This window comes from Triturus cristatus, chromosome 12 (assembly GCF_964204655.1).
Source record: "Triturus cristatus chromosome 12, aTriCri1.1, whole genome shotgun sequence".
NCBI lineage: Eukaryota > Metazoa > Chordata > Amphibia > Caudata > Salamandridae > Triturus > Triturus cristatus.
Genome location: NC_140595.1, coordinates 183902796 through 183925417, shown reverse-complemented (window position 1 = coordinate 183925417; position 22622 = coordinate 183902796).

Genomic DNA, 22622 nt, shown 5'->3' with positions numbered 1-22622 from the left:
AAATAAATAACATTTGGAGGCCTTTATTGTTCAATTAAAAATGCCCAATTTTTGACGAAAGAGATAACCACCCCCCCTTACGACATGCTTCAGAAACTAAAAAAATGGTCTGTTTTCAAATGTTGCGTCTTTGAACTAAAATTCACATTTGTACGTGGATAATCACTTTTAGAGATAAAATGAGATGTTTAAAGTGATTTTCATGCTTCCAGGGGATATGAACGCAAAATTTGTGGAATGGGTAAACGTGAATGAAAAGGGCCAATTTACTCACTCTGAGGCCTTAAAAAGTGTTTCTCCACCACGGGAAGTGAATTAAATTACATTTTTAGGCCTTTATTGTTCAATCAAAAATGCCCAATTTTTGACAAAAGAGATAACCACCCCCCCTTACGACATGCTTCAGAAACTAAAAAAATGGTCCGTTTTCAAATGTTGCATCTTTGAACTAAAATTCACATTTGTACGTGGATAATCACTTTTAGAGATAAAATGAGATGTTTAAAGTGATTTTCATGCTTCCAGGGGCCCTGAACACAAAATTTGTGGAATGGGTAAACGTGAATGAAAATGGCCAATTTACTCACTCTGAGGCCTTAAAAAGTGTTTCTCCACCACGGGAAGTGAAATAAATAACATTTGGAGGCCTTTATTGTTCAATCAAAAATGCCCAATTTTTGACGAAAGAGATAACCACCCCCCCTTACGACATGCTTCAGAAACTAAAAAAATGGTCCGTTTTCAAATGTTGCGTCTTTGAACTAAAATTCACATTTGTACGTGGATAATCACTTTTAGAGATAAAATGAGATGTTTAAAGTGATTTTCATGCTTCCAGGGGCCCTGAACGCTAAATTTGTGGAATGGGTAAACGTGAATGAAAATGGCCAATTTACTCACTCTGAGGCCTTAAAAAGTGTTTCTCCACCACGGGAAGTGAATTAAATAACATTTTTAGGCCTTTATTGTTCAATCAAAAATGCCCAATTTTTGACAAAAGAGATAACCACCCCCCCTTACGACATGCTTCAGAAACTAAAAAAATGGTCCGTTTTCAAATGTTCCGTCTTTGAACTAAAATTCACATTTGTACGTGGATAATCACTTTTAGAGATAAAATGAGATGTTTAAAGGGATTTTCATGCTTCCAGGGGATATGAACGCAAAATTTGTGGAATGGGTAAACGTGAATGAAAAGGGCCAATTTACTCACCCTGAGGCCTTAAAAAGTGTTTCTCCACCACGGGAAGTGAAATAAATAACATTTGGAGGCCTTTATTGTTCAATCAAAAATGCCCAATTTTTGACGAAAGAGATAACCACCCCCCCTTACGACATGCTTCAGAAACTAAAAAAATGGTCTGTTTTCAAATGTTGCGTCTTTGAACTAAAATTCACATTTGTACGTGGATAATCACTTTTAGAGATAAAATGAGATGTTTAAAGTGATTTTCATGCTTCCAGGGGCCCTGAACGCAAGATTTGTGGAATGGGTAAACGTGAATGAAAATGGCCAATTTACTCACTCTGAGGCCTTAAAAAGTGTTTCTCCACCACGGGAAGTGAATTAAATAACATTTTTAGGCCTTTATTGTTCAATCAAAAATGCCCAATTTTTGACAAAAGAGATAACCACCCCCCCTTACGCCATGCTTCAGAAACTGAAAAAATGGTCCGTTTTCAAATGCTGCGTCTTTGAACTAAAATTCACATTTGTTCGTGGATAATCACTTTTAGAGATAAAATGAGATGTTTAAAGTGATTTTCATGCTTCCAGGGGCCCTGAACGCAAAATTTGTGGAATGGGTAAACGTGAATGAAAATGGCCAATTTACTCACTCTGAGGCCTTAAAAAGTGTTTATCCACCTCGGGAAGTGAAATAAATAACATTTGGAGGCCTTTATTGTTCAATCAAAAATGCCCAATTTTTGACGAAAGAGATAACCACCCCCCCTTACGACATGCTTCAGAAACTAAAAAAATGGTCCGTTTTCAAATGTTGCGTCTTTGAACTAAAATTCACATTTGTACGTGGATAATCACTTTTAGAGATAAAATGAGATGTTTAAAGTGATTTTCATGCTTCCAGGGGATATGAACGCAAAATTTGTGGAATGGGTAAACGTGAATGAAAAGGGCCAATTTACTCACTCTGAGGCCTTAAAAAGTGTTTCTCCACCACGGGAAGTGAAATAAATAACATTTGGAGGCCTTTATTGTTCAATCAAAAATGCCTGATTTTTGACAAAAGAGATAACCACCCCCCCTTACGACATGCTCCAGAAACTAAAAAAATGTGCCGTTTTCAAATGTTGCGTCTTTGAACTAAAATTCACATTTGTACGTGGATAATCACTTTTAGAGATCAAATGAGATGTTTAAAGTTATTTTCATGCTTCCAGGGGCCCTGAACGCAAAATTTGTGGAATGGGTAAACGTGAATGAAAATGGCCAATTTACTCACTCTGAGGCCTTAAAAAGTGTTTCTCCACCACGGGAAGTGAAATAAATAACATTTGGAGGCCTTTATTGTTCAATCAAAAATGCTCAATTTTTGACGAAAGAGATAACCACCCCCCCTTACGACATGCTTCAGAAACTAAAAAAATGGTCCGTTTTCAAATGTTGCGTCTTTGAACTAAAATTCACATTTGTACGTGGATAATCACTTTTAGAGATAAAATGCGATGTTTAAAGTGATTTTCATGCTTCCAGGGGATATGAACGCAAAATTTGTGGAATGGGTAAACGTGAATGAAAAGGGCCAATTTACTCACCCTGAGGCCTTAAAAAGTGTTTCTCCACCACGGGAAGTGAAATAAATAACATTTGGAGGCCTTTATTGTTCAATCAAAAATGCCCAATTTTTGACGAAAGAGATAACCACCCCCCCTTACGACATGCTTCAGAAACTAAAAAAATGGTCTGTTTTCAAATGTTGCGTCTTTGAACTAAAATTCACATTTGTACGTGGATAATCACTTTTAGAGATAAAATGAGATGTTTAAAGTGATTTTCATGCTTCCAGGGGCCCTGAACGCAAAATTTGTGGAATGGGTAAACGTGAATGAAAATGGCCAATTTACTCACTCTGAGGCCTTAAAAAGTGTTTCTCCACCACGGGAAGTGAATTAAATAACATTTTTAGGCCTTTATTGTTCAATCAAAAATGCCCAATTTTTGACAAAAGAGATAACCACCCCCCCTTACGACATGCTTCAGAAACTAAAAAAATTGGTCCGTTTTCAAATGTTGCGTCTTTGAACTAAAATTCACATTTGTACGAGGATAATCACTTTTAGAGATAAAATGAGATGTTTAAAGTGATTTTCATGCTTCCATGGGCCCTGAACGCAAGATTTGTGGAATGGGTAAACGTGAATGAAAATGTCCAATTTACTCACTCTGAGGCCTTAAAAAGTGTTTCTACACCACTGGAAGTGAATTAAATAACATTTTTAGGCCTTCATTGTTCAATCAAAAATGCCCAATTTTGACAAAAGAGATAACCACCCCCCCTTACGCCATGCTTCAGAAACTAAAAAAATGGTCCGTTTTCAAATGTTGCGTCTTTGAACTAAAATTCACATTTGTTCGTGGATAATCACTTTTAGAGATAAAATGAGATGTTTAAAGTGATTTTCATGCTTCCAGGGGCCCTGAACGCAAAATTTGTGGAATGAGTAAACGTGAATGAAAATGGCCAATTTACTCACTCTGAGGCCTTAAAAAGTGTTTAATCACCTCGGGAAGTGAAATAAATAACATTTGGAGGCCTTTATTGTTCAATCAAAAATGCCCAATTTTTGACAAAAGAGATAACCACCCCCCCTTACGACATGCTTCAGAAACTAAAAAAATTGGTCCGTTTTCAAATGTTGCGTCTTTGAACTAAAATTCACATTTGTACGAGGATAATCACTTTTAGAGATAAAATGAGATGTTTAAAGTGATTTTCATGCTTCCAGGGGCCCTGAACGCAAAATTTGTGGAATGGGTAAACGTGAATGAAAATGGCCAATTTACTCACTCTGAGGCCTTAAAAAGTGTTTCTCCACCACGGGAAGTGAATTAAATAACATTTTTAGGCCTTTATTGTTCAATCAAAAATGCCCAATTTTTGACAAAAGAGATAACCACCCCCCCTTACGACATGCTTCAGAAACTAAAAAAATTGGTCCGTTTTCAAATGTTGCGTCTTTGAACTAAAATTCACATTTGTACGAGGATAATCACTTTTAGAGATAAAATGAGATGTTTAAAGTGATTTTCATGCTTCCATGGGCCCTGAACGCAAGATTTGTGGAATGGGTAAACGTGAATGAAAATGTCCAATTTACTCACTCTGAGGCCTTAAAAAGTGTTTCTACACCACTGGAAGTGAATTAAATAACATTTTTAGGCCTTCATTGTTCAATCAAAAATGCCCAATTTTGACAAAAGAGATAACCACCCCCCCTTACGCCATGCTTCAGAAACTAAAAAAATGGTCCGTTTTCAAATGTTGCGTCTTTGAACTAAAATTCACATTTGTTCGTGGATAATCACTTTTAGAGATAAAATGAGATGTTTAAAGTGATTTTCATGCTTCCATGGGCCCTGAACGCAAAATTTGTGGAATGAGTAAACGTGAATGAAAATGGCCAATTTACTCACTCTGAGGCCTTAAAAAGTGTTTAATCACCTCGGGAAGTGAAATAAATAACATTTGGAGGCCTTTATTGTTCAATCAAAAATGCCCAATTTTTGACAAAAGAGATAACCACCCCCCCTTACGACATGCTTCAGAAACTAAAAAAATTGGTCCGTTTTCAAATGTTGCGTCTTTGAACTAAAATTCACATTTGTACGAGGATAATCACTTTTAGAGATAAAATGAGATGTTTAAAGTGATTTTCATGCTTCCAGGGGCCCTGAACGCAAGATTTGTGGAATGGGTAAACGTGAATGAAAATGTCCAATTTACTCACTCTGAGGCCTTAAAAAGTGTTTCTTCACCACTGGAAGTGAATTAAATAACATTTTTAGGCCTTCATTGTTCAATCAAAAATGCCCAATTTTGACAAAAGAGATAACCACCCCCCTTACGCCATGCTTCAGAAACTAAAAAAATGGTCCGTTTTCAAATGTTGCGTCTTTGAACTAAAATTCACATTTGTTCGTGGATAATCACTTTTAGAGATAAAATGAGATGTTTAAAGTGATTTTCATGCTTCCAGGGGCCCTGAACGCAAAATTTGTGGAATGGGTAAACGTGAATGAAAATGGCCAATTTACTCACTCTGAGGCCTTAAAAAGTGTTTAATCACCTCGGGAAGTGAAACAAATAACATTTGGAGGCCTTTATTGTTCAAACAAAAATGCCCAATTTTTGACGAAAGAGATAACCACCCCCCCTTACGACATGCTTCAGAAACTAAAAAAATGGTCCGTTTTCAAATGCTGCGTCTTTGAACTAAAATTCACATTTGTTCGTGGATAATCACTTTTAGAGATAAAATGAGATGTTTAAAGTGATTTGCATGCTTCCAGGGGCCCTGAACGCAAGATTTGTGGAATGGGTAAACGTGAATGAAAATGGCCAATTTACTCACTCTGAGGCCTTAAAAAGTGTTTCTCCACCACGGGAAGTGAATTAAATTACATTTTTAGGCCTTTATTGTTCAATCAAAAATGCCCAATTTTTGACAAAAGAGATAACCACCCCCCCTTACGACATGCTTCAGAAACTAAAAAAATGGTCCGTTTTCAAATGTTGCATCTTTGAACTAAAATTCACATTTGTACGTGGATAATCACTTTTAGAGATAAAATGAGATGTTTAAAGTGATTTTCATGCTTCCAGGGGCCCTGAACACAAAATTTGTGGAATGGGTAAACGTGAATGAAAATGGCCAATTTACTCACTCTGAGGCCTTAAAAAGTGTTTCTCCACCACGGGAAGTGAAATAAATAACATTTGGAGGCCTTTATTGTTCAATCAAAAATGCCCAATTTTTGACGAAAGAGATAACCACCCCCCCTTACGACATGCTTCAGAAACTAAAAAAATGGTCCGTTTTCAAATGTTGCGTCTTTGAACTAAAATTCACATTTGTACGTGGATAATCACTTTTAGAGATAAAATGAGATGTTTAAAGTGATTTTCATGCTTCCAGGGGCCCTGAACGCTAAATTTGTGGAATGGGTAAACGTGAATGAAAATGGCCAATTTACTCACTCTGAGGCCTTAAAAAGTGTTTCTCCACCACGGGAAGTGAAATAAATAACATTTGGAGGCCTTTATTGTTCAATCAAAAATGCCTGATTTTTGACGAAAGAGATAACCACCCCCCCTTACGACATGCTCCAGAAACAAAAAAAATGTGCCGTTTTCAAATGTTGCGTCTTTGAACTAAAATTCATATTTGTACGTGGATAATCACTTTTAGAGATAAAATGAGATGTTTAAAGTGATTTTCATGCTTCCAGGGGCCCTGAACGCAAAATTTGTGGAATGGGTAAACGTGAATGAAAATGGCCAATTTACTCACTCTGAGGCCTTAAAAAGTGTTTCTCCACCACTGGAAGTGAATTAAATAACATTTTTAGGCCTTCATTGTTCAACCAAAAATGCCCAATTTTTGACAAAAGAGATAACCACCCCCCTTCCGCCATGCTTCAGAAACTAAAAAAATGGTCCGTTTTCAAATGTTGCGTCTTTGAACTAAAATTCACATTTGTTCGTGGATAATCACTTTTAGAGATAAAATGAGATGTTTAAAGTGATTTTCATGCTTCCAGGGGCCCTGAACCCAAAATTTGTGGAATGGGTAAACGTGAATGAAAATGGCCAATTTACTCACTCTGAGGCCTTAAAAAGTGTTTATCCACCTCGGGAAGTGAAATAAATAACATTTGGAGGCCTTTATTGTTCAATCAAAAATGCCCAATTTTTGACGAAAGAGATAACCACCCCCCCTTACGACATGCTTCAGAAACTAAAAAAATGGTCCGTTTTCAAATGTTGCGTCTTTGAACTAAAATTCACATTTGTACGTGGATAATCACTTTTAGAGATAAAATGAGATGTTTAAAGTGATTTGCATGCTTCCAGGGGCCCTGAACGCAAGATTTGTTGAATGGGTAAACGTGAATGAAAATGGCCAATTTACTCACTCTGAGGCCTTAAAAAGTTTCTCCACCACGGGAAGTGAAATAAATAACATTTGGAGGCCTTTATTGTTCAATCAAAAATGCCCAATTTTTGACGCAAGAGATAACCACCCCCCCTTACGACATGCTTCAGAAACAAAAAAATGGTCCGTTTTCAAATGTTGCGTCTTTGAACTAAAATTCACATTTGTACGTGGATAATCACTTTTAGAGATAAAATGAGATGTTTAAAGTGATTTGCATGCTTCCAGGGGCCCTGAACGCAAGATTTGTTGAATGGGTAAACGTGAATGAAAATGGCCAATTTACTCACTCTGAGGCCTTAAAAAGTGTTTCTCCACCACGGGAAGTGAATTAAATTACATTTGGAGGCCTTTATTGTTCAATCAAAAATGCCCAATTTTTGACGAAAGATATATCCACCTCCCCTTACGACATGCTTCAGAAACTAAAAAAATGGTCCGTTTTCAAATGTTGCGTCTTTGAACTAAAATTCACATTTGTACGTGGATAATCCCTTTTAGAGATAAAATGAGATGTTTAAAGTGATTTGCATGCTTCCAGGGGCCCTGAACGCAAGATTTGTGGAATGGGTAAATGTGAATGAAACGGCCAATTTACTCACTCTGAGGCCTTAAAAAGTGTTTCTCCACCACGGGAAGTGAATTAAATTACATTTTTAGGCCTTTATTGTTCAATCAAAAATGCCCAATTTTTGACAAAAGAGATAACCACCCCCCCTTACGACATGCTTCAGAAACTAAAAAAATGGTCCGTTTTCAAATGTTGCATCTTTGAACTAAAATTCACATTTGTACGTGGATATTCACTTTTAGAGATAAAATGAGATGTTTAAAGTGATTTTCATGCTTCCAGGGGATATGAACGCAAAATTTGTGGAATGGGTAAACGTGAATGAAAAGGGCCAATTTACTCACTCTGAGGCCTTAAAAAGTGTTTATCCACCTCGGGAAGTGAAATAAATAACATTTGGAGGCCTTTCTTGTTCAATCAAAAATGCCCAATTTTTGTTGAAAGAGATAACCACCCCCCCTTACGACATGCTCCAAAAACAAAAAAAATGGTCCATTTTGAAATGTTGCGTCTTTGAACTAACATTCACATTTGTACGTGGATAATCACTTTTAGAAATAAAATGAGATGTTTAAAGTGATTTTCATGCTTCCAGGGGCCCTGAACGCAAAATTTGTGGAATGGGTAAACGTGAATGAAAATGGCCAATTTACTCACTCTGAGGCCTTAAAAAGTGTTTCTCCACCACGGGAAGTGAAATAAATAACATTTGGAGGCCTTTATTGTTCAATCAAAAATGCCTGATTTTTGACGAAAGAGATAACCACCCCCCTTACGACATGCTCCAGAAACTAAAAATATGGTCCGTTTTCAAAAGTTGCGTCTGAACTAAAATTCACATTTGTACGTGGATAATCACTTTTAGAGATAAAATGAGATGTTTAAAGTGAATTTCATGCTTTCAGGGGCCCTGAACGCAAGATTTGTGGAATGGGTAAACGTGAATGAAAATGGCCAATTTACTCACTCTGAGGCCTTAAAAAGTGTTTCTCCACCACAGGAAGTGAAATAAATAACATTTGGAGGCCTTTATTGTTCAATCAAAAATGCCCAATTTTTGACGAAAGAGATAACCAACCCCCTTACGACATGCTTCAGAAACTAAAAAAATGGTCCGTTTTCAAATGTTGCATCTTTGAACTAAAATTCACATTTGTACGTGGATAATCACTTTTAGAGATAAAATGAGATGTTTAAAGTGATTTTCATGCTTCCAGGGGATATGAACACAAAATTTGTGGAATGGGTAAACGTGAATGAAAAGGGCCAATTTACTCACTCTGAGGCCTTAAAAAGTGTTTCTCCACCACGGGAAGTGAAATAAATAACATTTGGAGGCCTTTATTGTTCAATCAAAAATGCCTGATTTTTGACGAAAGAGATAACCACCCCCCCCCTTACGACATGCTCCAGAAACAAAAAAAATGTGCCGTTTTCAAATGTTGCGTCTTTGAACTAAAATTGACATTTGTACGTGGATAATCACTTTTAGAGATAGAATGAGATGTTTAAAGTGATTTTCATGCTTCCAGGGGCCCTGAACGCAAAATTTGTGGAATGGGTAAACGTGAATGAAAATGGCCAATTTACTCACTCTGAGGCCTTAAAAAGTGTTTCTCCACCACTGGAAGTGAATTAAATAACATTTTTAGGCCTTCATTGTTCAATCAAAAATGCCCAATTTTTGACAAAAGAGATAACCACCCCCCTTACGCCATGCTTCAGAAACTAAAAAAATGGTCCGTTTTCAAATGTTGCGTCTTTGAACTAAAATTCACATTTGTTCGTGGATAATCACTTTTAGAGATAAAATGAGATGTTTAAAGTGATTTTCATGCTTCCAGGGGCCCTGAACCCAAAATTTGTGGAATGGGTAAACGTGAATGAAAATGGCCAATTTACTCACTCTGAGGCCTTAAAAAGTGTTTATCCACCTCGGGAAGTGAAATAAATAACATTTGGAGGCCTTTATTGTTCAATCAAAAATGCCCAATTTTTGACGAAAGAGATAACCACCCCCCCTTACGACATGCTTCAGAAACTAAAAAAATGGTCCGTTTTCAAATGTTGCGTCTTTGAACTAAAATTCACATTTTTACGTGGATAATCACTTTTAGAGATAAAATGAGATGTTTAAAGTGATTTTCATGCTTCCAGGGGCCCTGAACGCAAGATTTGTGGAATGGGTAAACGTGAATGAAAATGGCCAATTTACTCACTCTGAGGCCTTAAAAAGTGTTTATCCACCTCGGGAAGTGAAATAAATACCATTTGGAGGCCTTTATTGTTCAATCAAAAATGCCCAATTTTTGACGAAAGAGATAACCACCCCCCCTTACGACATGCTTCAGAAACTAAAAAAATGGTCCGTTTTCAAATGTTGCGTCTTTGAACTAAAATTCACATTTGTACGTGGATAATCACTTTTAGAGATAAAATGAGATGTTTAAAGTGATTTTCATGCTTCCAGGGGCCCTGAACGCAAGATTTGTGGAATGGGTAAACGTGAATGAAAATGGCCAATTTACTCACTCTGAGGCCTTAAAAAGTGTTTATCCACCTCGGGAAGTGAAATAAATACCATTTGGAGGCCTTTATTGTTCAATCAAAAATGCCCAATTTTTGACGAAAGAGATAACCACCCCCCCTTACGACATGCTTCAGAAACTAAAAAAATGGTCCGTTTTCAAATGTTGCGTCTTTGAACTAAAATTCACATTTGTACGTGGATAATCACTTTTAGAGATAAAATGAGATGTTTAAAGTGATTTTCATGCTTCCAGGGGCCCTGAACGCAAGATTTGTGGAATGGGTAAACGTGAATGAAAATGGCCAATTTACTCACTCTGAGGCCTTAAAAAGTGTTTATCCACCTCGGGAAGTGAAATAAATACCATTTGGAGGCCTTTATTGTTCAATCAAAAATGCCCAATTTTTGACGAAAGAGATAACCACCCCCCCTTACAACATGCTTCAGAAACTAAAAAAATGGTCTGTTTTCAAATGTTGCGTCTTTGGACTAAAATTCCCATTTGTTCGTGGATAATCACTTTTAGAGATAAAATGAGATGTTTAAAGTGATTTTCATGCTTCCAGGGGCCCTGAACGCACAATTTGTGGAATGGGTAAACGTGAATGAAAATTGCCAATTTACTCACTCTGAGGCCTTAAAAAGTGTTTATCCACCTCGGGAAGTGAAATAAATACCATTTGGAGGCCTTTATTGTTCAATCAAAAATGCCCAATTTTTGACGAAAGAGATAACCACCCCCCCTTACGACATGCTTCAGAAACTAAAAAAATGGTCCGTTTTCAAATGTTGCGTCTTTGAACTAAAATTCACATTTGGACGTGGATAATCACTTTTAGAGATAAAATGAGATGTTTAAAGTGATTTTCATGCTTCCAGGGGCCCTGAACGCAAAATTTGTGGAATGGGTAAACGTGAATGAAAATGGCCAATTTACTCACTCTGAGGCCTTAAAAAGTGTTTCTCCACCACTGGAAGTGAATTAAATAACATTTTTAGGCCTTCATTGTTCAATCAAAAATGCCCAATTTTTGACAAAAGAGATAACCACCCCCCTTACGCCATGCTTCAGAAACTAAAAAAATGGTCCGTTTTCAAATGTTGCGTCTTTGAACTAAAATTCACATTTGTTCGTGGATAATCACTTTTAGAGATAAAATGAGATGTTTAAAGTGATTTTCATGCTTCCAGGGGCCCTGAACCCAAAATTTGTGGAATGGGTAAACGTGAATGAAAATGGCCAATTTACTCACTCTGAGGCCTTAAAAAGTGTTTCTCCACCACGGGAAGTGAATTAAATAAAATTTTTAGGTCTTTATTGTTCAATCAAAAATGCCCAATTTTTGACAAAAGAGATAACCACCCCCCCTTACGACATGCTTCAGAAACTAAAAAAATGGTCCGTTTTCAAATGTTGCGTCTTTGAACTAAAATTCACATTTGTACGTGGATATTCACTTTTAGAGATAAAATGAGATGTTTAAAGTGATTTTCATGCTTCCAGGGAATATGAACGCAAAATTTGTGGAATGGGTAAACGTGAATGAAAATGGCCAATTTACTCACTCTGAGGCCTTAAAAAGTGTTTATCCACCTCGGGAAGTGAAATAAATAACATTTGGAGGCCTTTATTGTTCAATCAAAAATGCCCAATTTTTGACGCAAGAGATAACCACCCCCCCTTACGACATGCTTCAGAAACTAAAAAAATGGTCCGTTTTCAAATGTTGCGTCTTTGAACTAAAATTCACATTTGTACCTGGATAATCACTTTTAGAGATAAAATGAGATGTTTAAAGTGATTTTCATGCTTCCAGGGGCCCTGAACACAAAATTTGTGGAATGGGTAAACGTGAATGAAAATGGCCAATTTACTCACTCTGAGGCCTTAAAAAGTGTTTCTCCACCACTGGAAGTGAATTAAATAACATTTTTAGGCCTTCATTGTTCAACCAAAAATGCCCAATTTTTGACAAAAGAGATAACCACCCCCCTTCCGCCATGCTTCAGAAACTAAAAAAATGGTCCGTTTTCAAATGTTGCGTCTTTGAACTAAAATTCACATTTGTTCGTGGATAATCACTTTTAGAGATAAAATGAGATGTTTAAAGTGATTTTCATGCTTCCAGGGGCCCTGAACCCAAAATTTGTGGAATGGGTAAACGTGAATGAAAATGGCCAATTTACTCACTCTGAGGCCTTAAAAAGTGTTTATCCACCTCGGGAAGTGAAATAAATAACATTTGGAGGCCTTTATTGTTCAATCAAAAATGCCCAATTTTTGACGAAAGAGATAACCACCCCCCCTTACGACATGCTTCAGAAACTAAAAAAATGGTCCGTTTTCAAATGTTGCGTCTTTGAACTAAAATTCACATTTGTTCGTGGATAATCACTTTTAGAGATAAAATGAGATATTTAAAGTGATTTTCATGCTTCCAGGGGCCCTGAACGCAAGATTTGTGGAATGGGTAAACGTGAATGAAAATGGCCAATTTACTCACTCTGAGGCCTTAAAAAGTGTTTCTCCACCATGGGAAGTGAATTAAATTACATTTGGAGGCCTTTATTGTTTAATCAAAAATGCCCAATTTTTGACGAAAGATATATCCACCTCCCCTTACGACATGCTTCAGAAACTAAAAAAATGGTCCGTTTTCAAATGTTGCGTCTTTGAACTAAAATTCACATTTGTACGTGGATAATCCCTTTTAGAGATAAAATGAGATGTTTAAAGTGATTTGCATGCTTCCAGGGGCCCTGAACGCAAGATTTGTGGAATGGGTAAATGTGAATGAAACGGCCAATTTACTCACTCTGAGGCCTTAAAAAGTGTTGCTCCACCACGGGAAGTGAATCAAATTACATTTTTAGGCCTTTATTGTTCAATCAAAAATGCCCAATTTTTGACAAAAGAGATAACCACCCCCCCTTACGACATGCTTCAGAAACTAAAAAAATGGTCCGTTTTCAAATGTTGCATCTTTGAACTAAAATTCACATTTGTACGTGGATAACCACTTTTAGAGATAAAATGAGATGTTTAAAGTGATTTTCATGCTTCCAGGGGATATGAACGCAAAATTTGTGGAATGGGTAAACGTGAATGAAAAGGGCCAATTTACTCACTCTGAGGCCTTAAAAAGTGTTTCTCCACCACGGGAAGTGAAATAAATAACATTTGGAGGCCTATATTGTTCAATCAGAAATGCCTGATTTTTGACGAAAGAGATAACCACCCCCCCTTACGACATGCTCCAGAAACAAAAAAAATGTGCCGTTTTCAAATGTTGCGTCTTTGAACTAAAATTCACATTTGTACGTGGATAATCACTTTTAGAGATACAATGAGATGTTTAAAGTGATTTTCATGCTTCCAGGGGCCCTGAACGCAAGATTTGTGGAATGGGTAAACGTGAATGAAAATGGCCAATTTACTCACTCTGAGGCCTTAAAAAGTGTTTCTCCACCACGGGAAGTGAATTAAATAACATTTTTAGGCCTTCATTGTTCAATCAAAAATGCCCAATTTTTGACAAAAGAGATAACCACCCCCCTTACGACATGCTTCAGAAACTAAAAAAATGGTCCGTTTTCAAATGTTGCGTCTTTGAACTAAAATTCACATTTGTTCATGGATAATCACTTTTAGAGATAAAATGAGATGTTTAAAGTGATTTTCATGCTTCCAGGGGCCCTGAACGCAAAATTTGTGGAATGGGTAAACGTGAATGAAAATGGCCAATTTACTCACTCTGAGGCCTTAAAAAGTGTTTCTCCACCACGGGAAGTGAATTAAATAAAATTTTTAGGTCTTTATTGTTCAATCAAAAATGCCTGATTTTTGACGAAAGAGATAACTACCCCCCCCCCTTACGACATGCTCCAGAAACAAAAGAAATGTGCCGTTTTCAAATGTTGCGTCTTTGAACTAAAATTCCCATTTGTACGTGGATAATCACTTTTAGAGATAGAATGAGATGTTTAAAGTGATTTTCATGCTTCCAGGGGCCCTGAACGCAAAATTTGTGGAATGGGTAAACGTGAATGAAAATGGCCAATTTACTCACTCTGAGGCCTTAAAAAGTGTTCATCCACCTCGGGAAGTGAAATAAATAACATTTGGAGGCCTTTATTGTTCAATCAAAAATGCCCAATTTTTGACGAAAGAGATAACCACCCCCCCTTACGACATGCTTCAGAAACTAAAAAAATGGTCCGTTTTCAAATGTTGCGTCTTTGAACTAAAATTCACATTTGTTCGTGGATAATCACTTTTAGAGATAAAATGAGATGTTTAAAGTGATTTTCATGCTTCCAGGGGCCCTGAACCCAAAATTTGTGGAATGGGTAAACGTGAATGAAAATGGCCAATTTACTCACTCTGAGGCCTTAAAAAGTGTTTATCCACCTCGGGAAGTGAAATAAATAACATTTGGAGGCCTTTATTGTTCAATCAAAAATGCCCAATTTTTGACGAAAGAGATAACCACCCCCCCTTACGACATGCTTCAGAAACTAAAAAAATGGTCCGTTTTCAAATGTTGCGTCTTTGAACTAAAATTCACATTTGTTCGTGGATAATCACTTTTAGAGATAAAATGAGATATTTAAAGTGATTTTCATGCTTCCAGGGGCCCTGAACGCAAGATTTGTGGAATGGGTAAACGTGAATGAAAATGGCCAATTTACTCACTCTGAGGCCTTAAAAAGTGTTTCTCCACCATGGGAAGTGAATTAAATTACATTTGGAGGCCTTTATTGTTTAATCAAAAATGCCCAATTTTTGACGAAAGAGATAACCACCCCCCCTTACGACATGCTTCAGAAACTAAAAAAATGGTCCGTTTTCAAATGTTGCGTCTTTGAACTAAAATTCACATTTGTACGTGGATAATCCCTTTTAGAGATAAAATGAGATGTTTAAAGTGATTTGCATGCTTCCAGGGGCCCTGAACGCAAGATTTGTGGAATGGGTAAATGTGAATGAAACGGCCAATTTACTCACTCTGAGGCCTTAAAAAGTGTTGCTCCACCACGGGAAGTGAATCAAATTACATTTTTAGGCCTTTATTGTTCAATCAAAAATGCCCAATTTTTGACAAAAGAGATAACCACCCCCCCTTACGACATGCTTCAGAAACTAAAAAAATGGTCCGTTTTCAAATGTTGCATCTTTGAACTAAAATTCACATTTGTACGTGGATAATCACTTTTAGAGATAAAATGAGATGTTTAAAGTGATTTTCATGCTTCCAGGGGATATGAACGCAAAATTTGTGGAATGGGTAAACGTGAATGAAAAGGGCCAATTTACTCACTCTGAGGCCTTAAAAAGTGTTTCTCCACCACGGGAAGTGAAATAAATAACATTTGGAGGCCTATATTGTTCAATCAGAAATGCCTGATTTTTGACGAAAGAGATAACCACCCCCCCTTACGACATGCTCCAGAAACAAAAAAAATGTGCCGTTTTCAAATGTTGCGTCTTTGAACTAAAATTCACATTTGTACGTGGATAATCACTTTTAGAGATACAATGAGATGTTTAAAGTGATTTTCATGCTTCCAGGGGCCCTGAACGCAAGATTTGTGGAATGGGTAAACGTGAATGAAAATGGCCAATTTACTCACTCTGAGGCCTTAAAAAGTGATTCTCCACCACGGGAAGTGAATTAAATAACATTTTTAGGCCTTCATTGTTCAATCAAAAATGCCCAATTTTTGACAAAAGAGATAACCACCCCCCTTACGACATGCTTCAGAAACTAAAAAAATGGTCCGTTTTCAAATGTTGCGTCTTTGAACTAAAATTCACATTTGTTCATGGATAATCACTTTTAGAGATAAAATGAGATGTTTAAAGTGATTTTCATGCTTCCAGGGGCCCTGAACGCAAAATTTGTGGAATGGGTAAACGTGAATGAAAATGGCCAATTTACTCACTCTGAGGCCTTAAAAAGTGTTTCTCCACCACGGGAAGTGAATTAAATAAAATTTTTAGGTCTTTATTGTTCAATCAAAAATGCCTGATTTTTGACGAAAGAGATAACTACCCCCCCCCTTACGACATGCTCCAGAAACAAAAGAAATGTGCCGTTTTCAAATGTTGCGTCTTTGAACTAAAATTCCCATTTGTACGTGGATAATCACTTTTAGAGATAGAATGAGATGTTTAAAGTGATTTTCATGCTTCCAGGGGCCCTGAACGCAAAATTTGTGGAATGGGTAAACGTGAATGAAAATGGCCAATTTACTCACTCTGAGGCCTTAAAAAGTGTTCATCCACCTCGGGAAGTGAAATAAATAACATTTGGAGGCCTTTATTGTTCAATCAAAAATGCCCAATTTTTGACGAAAGAGATAACCACCCCCCCCTTACGACATGCTTCAGAAACTAAAAAAATGGTCCGTTTTCAAATGTTGCGTCTTTGAACTAAAATTCACATTTGTTCGTGGATAATCACTTTTAGAGATAAAATGAGATGTTTAAAGTGATTTTCATGCTTCCAAGGGCCCTGAACGCAAAATTTGTGGAATGGGTAAACGTGAATGAAAATGGCCAATTTACTCACTCTGAGGCCTTAAAAAGTGTTTATCCACCTCGGGAAGTGAAATAAATACCATTTGGAGGCCTTTATTGTTCAATCAAAAATGCCCAATTTTTGACGAAAGAGATAACCACCCCCCCTTACGACATGCTTCAGAAACTAAAAAAATGGTCTGTTTTCAAATGTTGCGTCTTTGGACTAAAATTCACATTTGTTCGTGGATAATCACTTTTAGAGATAAAATGAGATGTTTAAAGTGATTTTCATGCTTCCAGGGGCCCTGAACGCACAATTTGTGGAATGGGTAAACGTGAATGAAAATTGCCAATTTACTCACTCTGAGGCCTTAAAAAGTGTTTATCCACCTCGGGAAGTGAAATAAATACCATTTGGAGGCCTTTATTGTTCAATCAAAAATGCCCAATTTTTGACGAAAGAGATAACCACCCCCCCTTACGACATGCTTCAGAAACTAAAAAAATGGCCCGTTTTCAAATGTTGCGTCTTTGAACTAAAATTCACATTTGTACGTGGATAATCACTTTTAGAGATAAAATGAGATGTTTAAAGTGATTTTGATGCTTCCAGGGGCCCTGAACGCAAGATTTGTGGAATGGGTAAACGTGAATCAAAATGGCCAATTTACTCACTCTGAGGCCTTAAAAAGTGTTTCTCCACCACGGGAAGTGAATTAAATAACATTTTTAGGCCTTTATTGTTCAATCAAAAATGCCCAATTTTTGACAAAAGAGATAACCACCCCCCCTTACGACATGCTTCAGAAACTAAAAAAATGGTCCATTTTCAAATGTTGCGTCTTTGGACTAAAATTCACATTTGTTCGTGGATAATCACTTTTAGAGATAAAATGAGATGTTTAAAGTGATTTTCATGCTTCCAGGGGCCCTGAACGCACTATTTGTGGAATGGGTAAACGTGAATGAAAATGGCCAATTTACTCACTCTGAGGCCTTAAAAAGTGTTTATCCACCTCGGGAAGTGAAATAAATACCATTTGGAGGCCTTTATTGTTCAATCAAAAATGCCCAATTTTTGACGAAAGAGATAACCACCCCCCCTTACGACATGCTTCAGAAACTAAAAAAATGGTCCGTTTTCAAATGTTGCGTCTTTGAACTAAAATTCACATTTGTTCGTGGATAATCACTTTTAGAGATAAAATGAGATGTTTAAAGTGATTTTCATGCTTCCAGGGGCCCTGAACGCAAAATTTGTGGAATGGGTAAACGTGAATGAAAATGGCCAATTTACTCACTCTGAGGCCTTAAAAAGTGTTTCTCCACCACGGGAAGTGAAATAAATAACATTTGGAGGCCTTTATTGTTCAATCAAAAATGCCCAATTTTCGACGAAAGAGATAACCACCCCCCCTTACGACATGCTTCAGAAACTAAAAAAATGGTCCGTTTTCAAATGTTGCGTCTTTGAACTAAAATTCACATTTGTTCGTGGATAATCACTTTTAGAGATAAAATGAGATGTTTAAAGTGATTTTCATGCTTCCAGGGGCCCTGAACGCAAAATTTGTGGAATGGGTAAACGTGAATGAAAATGGCCAATTTACTCACTCCGAGGCCTTAAAAAGTGTTTCTCCACCACGGGAAGTGAAATAAATAACATTTGGAGGCCTTTATTGTTCAATCAAAAATGCCCAATTTTCGACGAAAGAGATAACCACCCCCCTTACGACATGCTTCAGAAACTAAAAAAATGGTCCGTTTTCAAATGTTGCGTCTTTGAACTAAAATTCACATTTGTACGTGGATAATCACTTTTAGAGATAAAATGAGATGTTTAAAGTGATTTTCATGCTTCCAGGGGCCCTGAACGCAAAATTTGTGGAATGGGTAAACGTGAATGAAAATGGCCAATTTACTAACTCTGAGGCCTTAAAAAGTGTTTATCCACCACGGGAAGTGAAATAAATAACATTTGGAGGCCTTTATTGTTCAATCAAAAATGCCCAATTTTCGACGAAAGAGATAACCACCCCCCCTTACGACATGCTCCAGAAACTAAAAAAATTGTCCATTTTCAAATGTTGCGTCTTTGAACTAAAATTCACATTTGTACGTGGATAATCACTTTTAGAGATAGAATGAGATGTTTAAAGTGATTTTCATGCTTCCAGGGGCCCTGAACGCAAAATTTGTGGAATGGGTAAACGTGAATGAAAATGGCCAATTTACTCACTCTGAGGCCTTAAAAAGTGTTTATCCACCTCGGGAAGTGAAATAAATAACATTTGGAGGCCTTTATTGTTCAATCAAAAATGCCCAATTTTTGACGAAAGAGATAACCACCCCCCCTTACGACATGCTTCAGAAACTAAAAAAATGGTCCGTTTTCAAATGTTGCGTCTTTGAACTAAAATTCACATTTGTACGTGGATAATCACTTTTAGAGATAAAATGAGATGTTTAAAGTGATTTTGATGCTTCCAGGGGCCCTGAACGCAAGATTTGTGGAATGGATAAACGTGAATCAAAATGGCCAATTTACTCACTCTGAGGCCTTAAAAAGTGTTTCTCCACCACGGGAAGTGAATTAAATAACATTTTTAGGCCTTTATTGTTCAATCAAAAATGCCCAATTTTTGACAAAAGAGATAACCACCCCCCCTTACGACATGCTTCAGAAACTAAAAAAATGGTCCATTTTCAAATGTTGCGTCTTTGGACTAAAATTCACATTTGTTCGTGGATAATCACTTTTAGAGATAAAATGAGATGTTTAAAGTGATTTTCATGCTTCCAGGGGCCCTGAACGCACTATTTGTGGAATGGGTAAACGTGAATGAAAATGGCCAATTTACTCACTCTGAGGCCTTAAAAAGTGTTTATCCACCTCGGGAAGTGAAATAAATACCATTTGGAGGCCTTTATTGTTCAATCAAAAATGCCCAATTTTTGACGAAAGAGATAACCACCCCCCCTTACGACATGCTTCAGAAACTAAAAAAATGGTCCGTTTTCAAATGTTGCGTCTTTGAACTAAAATTCACATTTGTTCGTGGATAATCACTTTTAGAGATAAAATGAGATGTTTAAAGTGATTTTCATGCTTCCAGGGGCCCTGAACGCAAAATTTGTGGAATGGGTAAACGTGAATGAAAATGGCCAATTTACTCACTCTGAGGCCTTAAAAAGTGTTTCTCCACCACGGGAAGTGAAATAAATAACATTTGGAGGCCTTTATTGTTCAATCAAAAATGCCCAATTTTCGACGAAAGAGATAACCACCCCCCCTTACGACATGCTTCAGAAACTAAAAAAATGGTCCGTTTTCAAATGTTGCGTCTTTGAACTAAAATTCACATTTGTTCGTGGATAATCACTTTTAGAGATAAAATGAGATGTTTAAAGTGATTTTCATGCTTCCAGGGGCCCTGAACGCAAAATTTGTGGAATGGGTAAACGTGAATGAAAATGGCCAATTTACTCACTCCGAGGCCTTAAAAAGTGTTTCTCCACCACGGGAAGTGAAATAAATAACATTTGGAGGCCTTTATTGTTCAATCAAAAATGCCCAATTTTCGACGAAAGAGATAACCACCCCCCCTTACGACATGCTTCAGAAACTAAAAAAATGGTCCGTTTTCAAATGTTGCGTCTTTGAACTAAAATTCACATTTGTACGTGGATAATCACTTTTAGAGATAAAATGAGATGTTTAAAGTGATTTTCATGCTTCCAGGGGCCCTGAACGCAAAATTTGTGGAATGGGTAAACGTGAATGAAAATGTCCAATTTACTAACTCTGAGGCCTTAAAAAGTGTTTATCCACCACGGGAAGTGAAATAAATAACATTTGGAGGCCTTTATTGTTCAATCAAAAATGCCCAATTTTCGACGAAAGAGATAACCACCCCCCCTTACGACATGCTCCAGAAACTAAAAAAATTGTCCATTTTCAAATGTTGCGTCTTTGAACTAAAATTCACATTTGTACGTGGATAATCACTTTTAGAGATAGAATGAGATGTTTAAAGTGATTTTCATGCTTCCAGGGGCCCTGAACGCAAAATTTGTGGAATGGGTAAACGTGAATGAAAATGGCCAATTTACTCACTCTGAGGCCTTAAAAAGTGTTTATCCACCTCGGGAAGTGAAATAAATAACATTTGGAGGCCTTTATTGTTCAATCAAAAATGCCCAATTTTTGACGAAAGAGATAACCACCCCCCCTTACGACATGCTTCAGAAACTAAAAAAATGGTCCGTTTTCAAATGTTGCGTCTTTGAACTAAAATTCACATTTTTACGTGGATAATCACTTTTAGAGATAAAATGAGATGTTTAAAGTGATTTTCATGCTTCCAGGGGCCCTGAACGCAAGATTTGTGGAATGGGTAAACGTGAATGAAAATGGCCAATTTACTCACTCTGAGGCCTTAAAAAGTGTTTATCCACCTCGGGAAGTGAAATAAATACCATTTGGAGGCCTTTATTGTTCAATCAAAAATGCCCAATTTTTGACGAAAGAGATAACCACCCCCCCTTACGACATGCTTCAGAAACTAAAAAAATGGTCTGTTTTCAAATGTTGCGTCTTTGGACTAAAATTCACATTTGTTCGTGGATAATCACTTTTAGAGATAAAATGAGATGTTTAAAGTGATTTTCATGCTTCCAGGGGCCCTGAACGCACAATTTGTGGAATGGGTAAACGTGAATGAAAATGGCCAATTTACTCACTCTGAGGCCTTAAAAAGTGTTTATCCACCTCGGGAAGTGAAATAAATACCATTTGGAGGCCTTTATTGTTCAATCAAAAATGCCCAATTTTTGACGAAAGAGATAACCACCCCCCCTTACGACATGCTTCAGAAACTAAAAAAATGGTCCGTTTTCAAATGTTGCGTCTTTGAACTAAAATTCACATTTGGACGTGGATAATCACTTTTATAGATAAAATGAGATGTTTAAAGTGATTTTCATGCTTCCAGGGGCCCTGAACGCAAGATTTGTGGAATGGGTAAACGTGAATGAAAATGGCCAATTTACTCACTCTGAGGCCTTAAAAAGTGTTTATCCACCTCGGGAAGTGAAATAAATACCATTTGGAGGCCTTTATTGTTCAATCAAAAATGCCCAATTTTTGACAAAAGAGATAACCACCCCCCCTTACGACATGCTTCAGAAACTAAAAAAATGGTCCGTTTTCAAATGTTGCATCTTTGAACTAAAATTCACATTTGTACGTGGATAATCACTTTTAGAGATAAAATGAGATGTTTAAAGTGATTTTCATGCTTCCAGGGGATATGAACGCAAAATTTGTGGAATGGGTAAACGTGAATGAAAAGGGCCAATTTACTCACTCTGAGGCCTTAAAAAGTGTTTCTCCACCACGGGAAGTGAAATAAATAACATTTGGAGGCCTTTATTGTTCAATCAAAAATGCCTGATTTTTGACGAAAGAGATAACTACCCCCCCCCCTTACGACATGCTCCAGAAACAAAAAAAATGTGCCGTTTTCAAATGTTGCGTCTTTGAACTAAAATTCCCATTTGTACGTGGATAATCACTTTTAGAGATAGAATGAGATGTTTAAAGTGATTTTCATGCTTCCAGGGGCCCTGAACGCAAAATTTGTGGAATGGGTAAACGTGAATGAAAATGGCCAATTTACTCACTCTGAGGCCTTAAAAAGTGTTCATCCACCTCGGGAAGTGAAATAAATAACATTTGGAGGCCTTTATTGTTCAATCAAAAATGCCCAATTTTTGACGAAAGAGATAACCACCCCCCCCTTACGACATGCTTC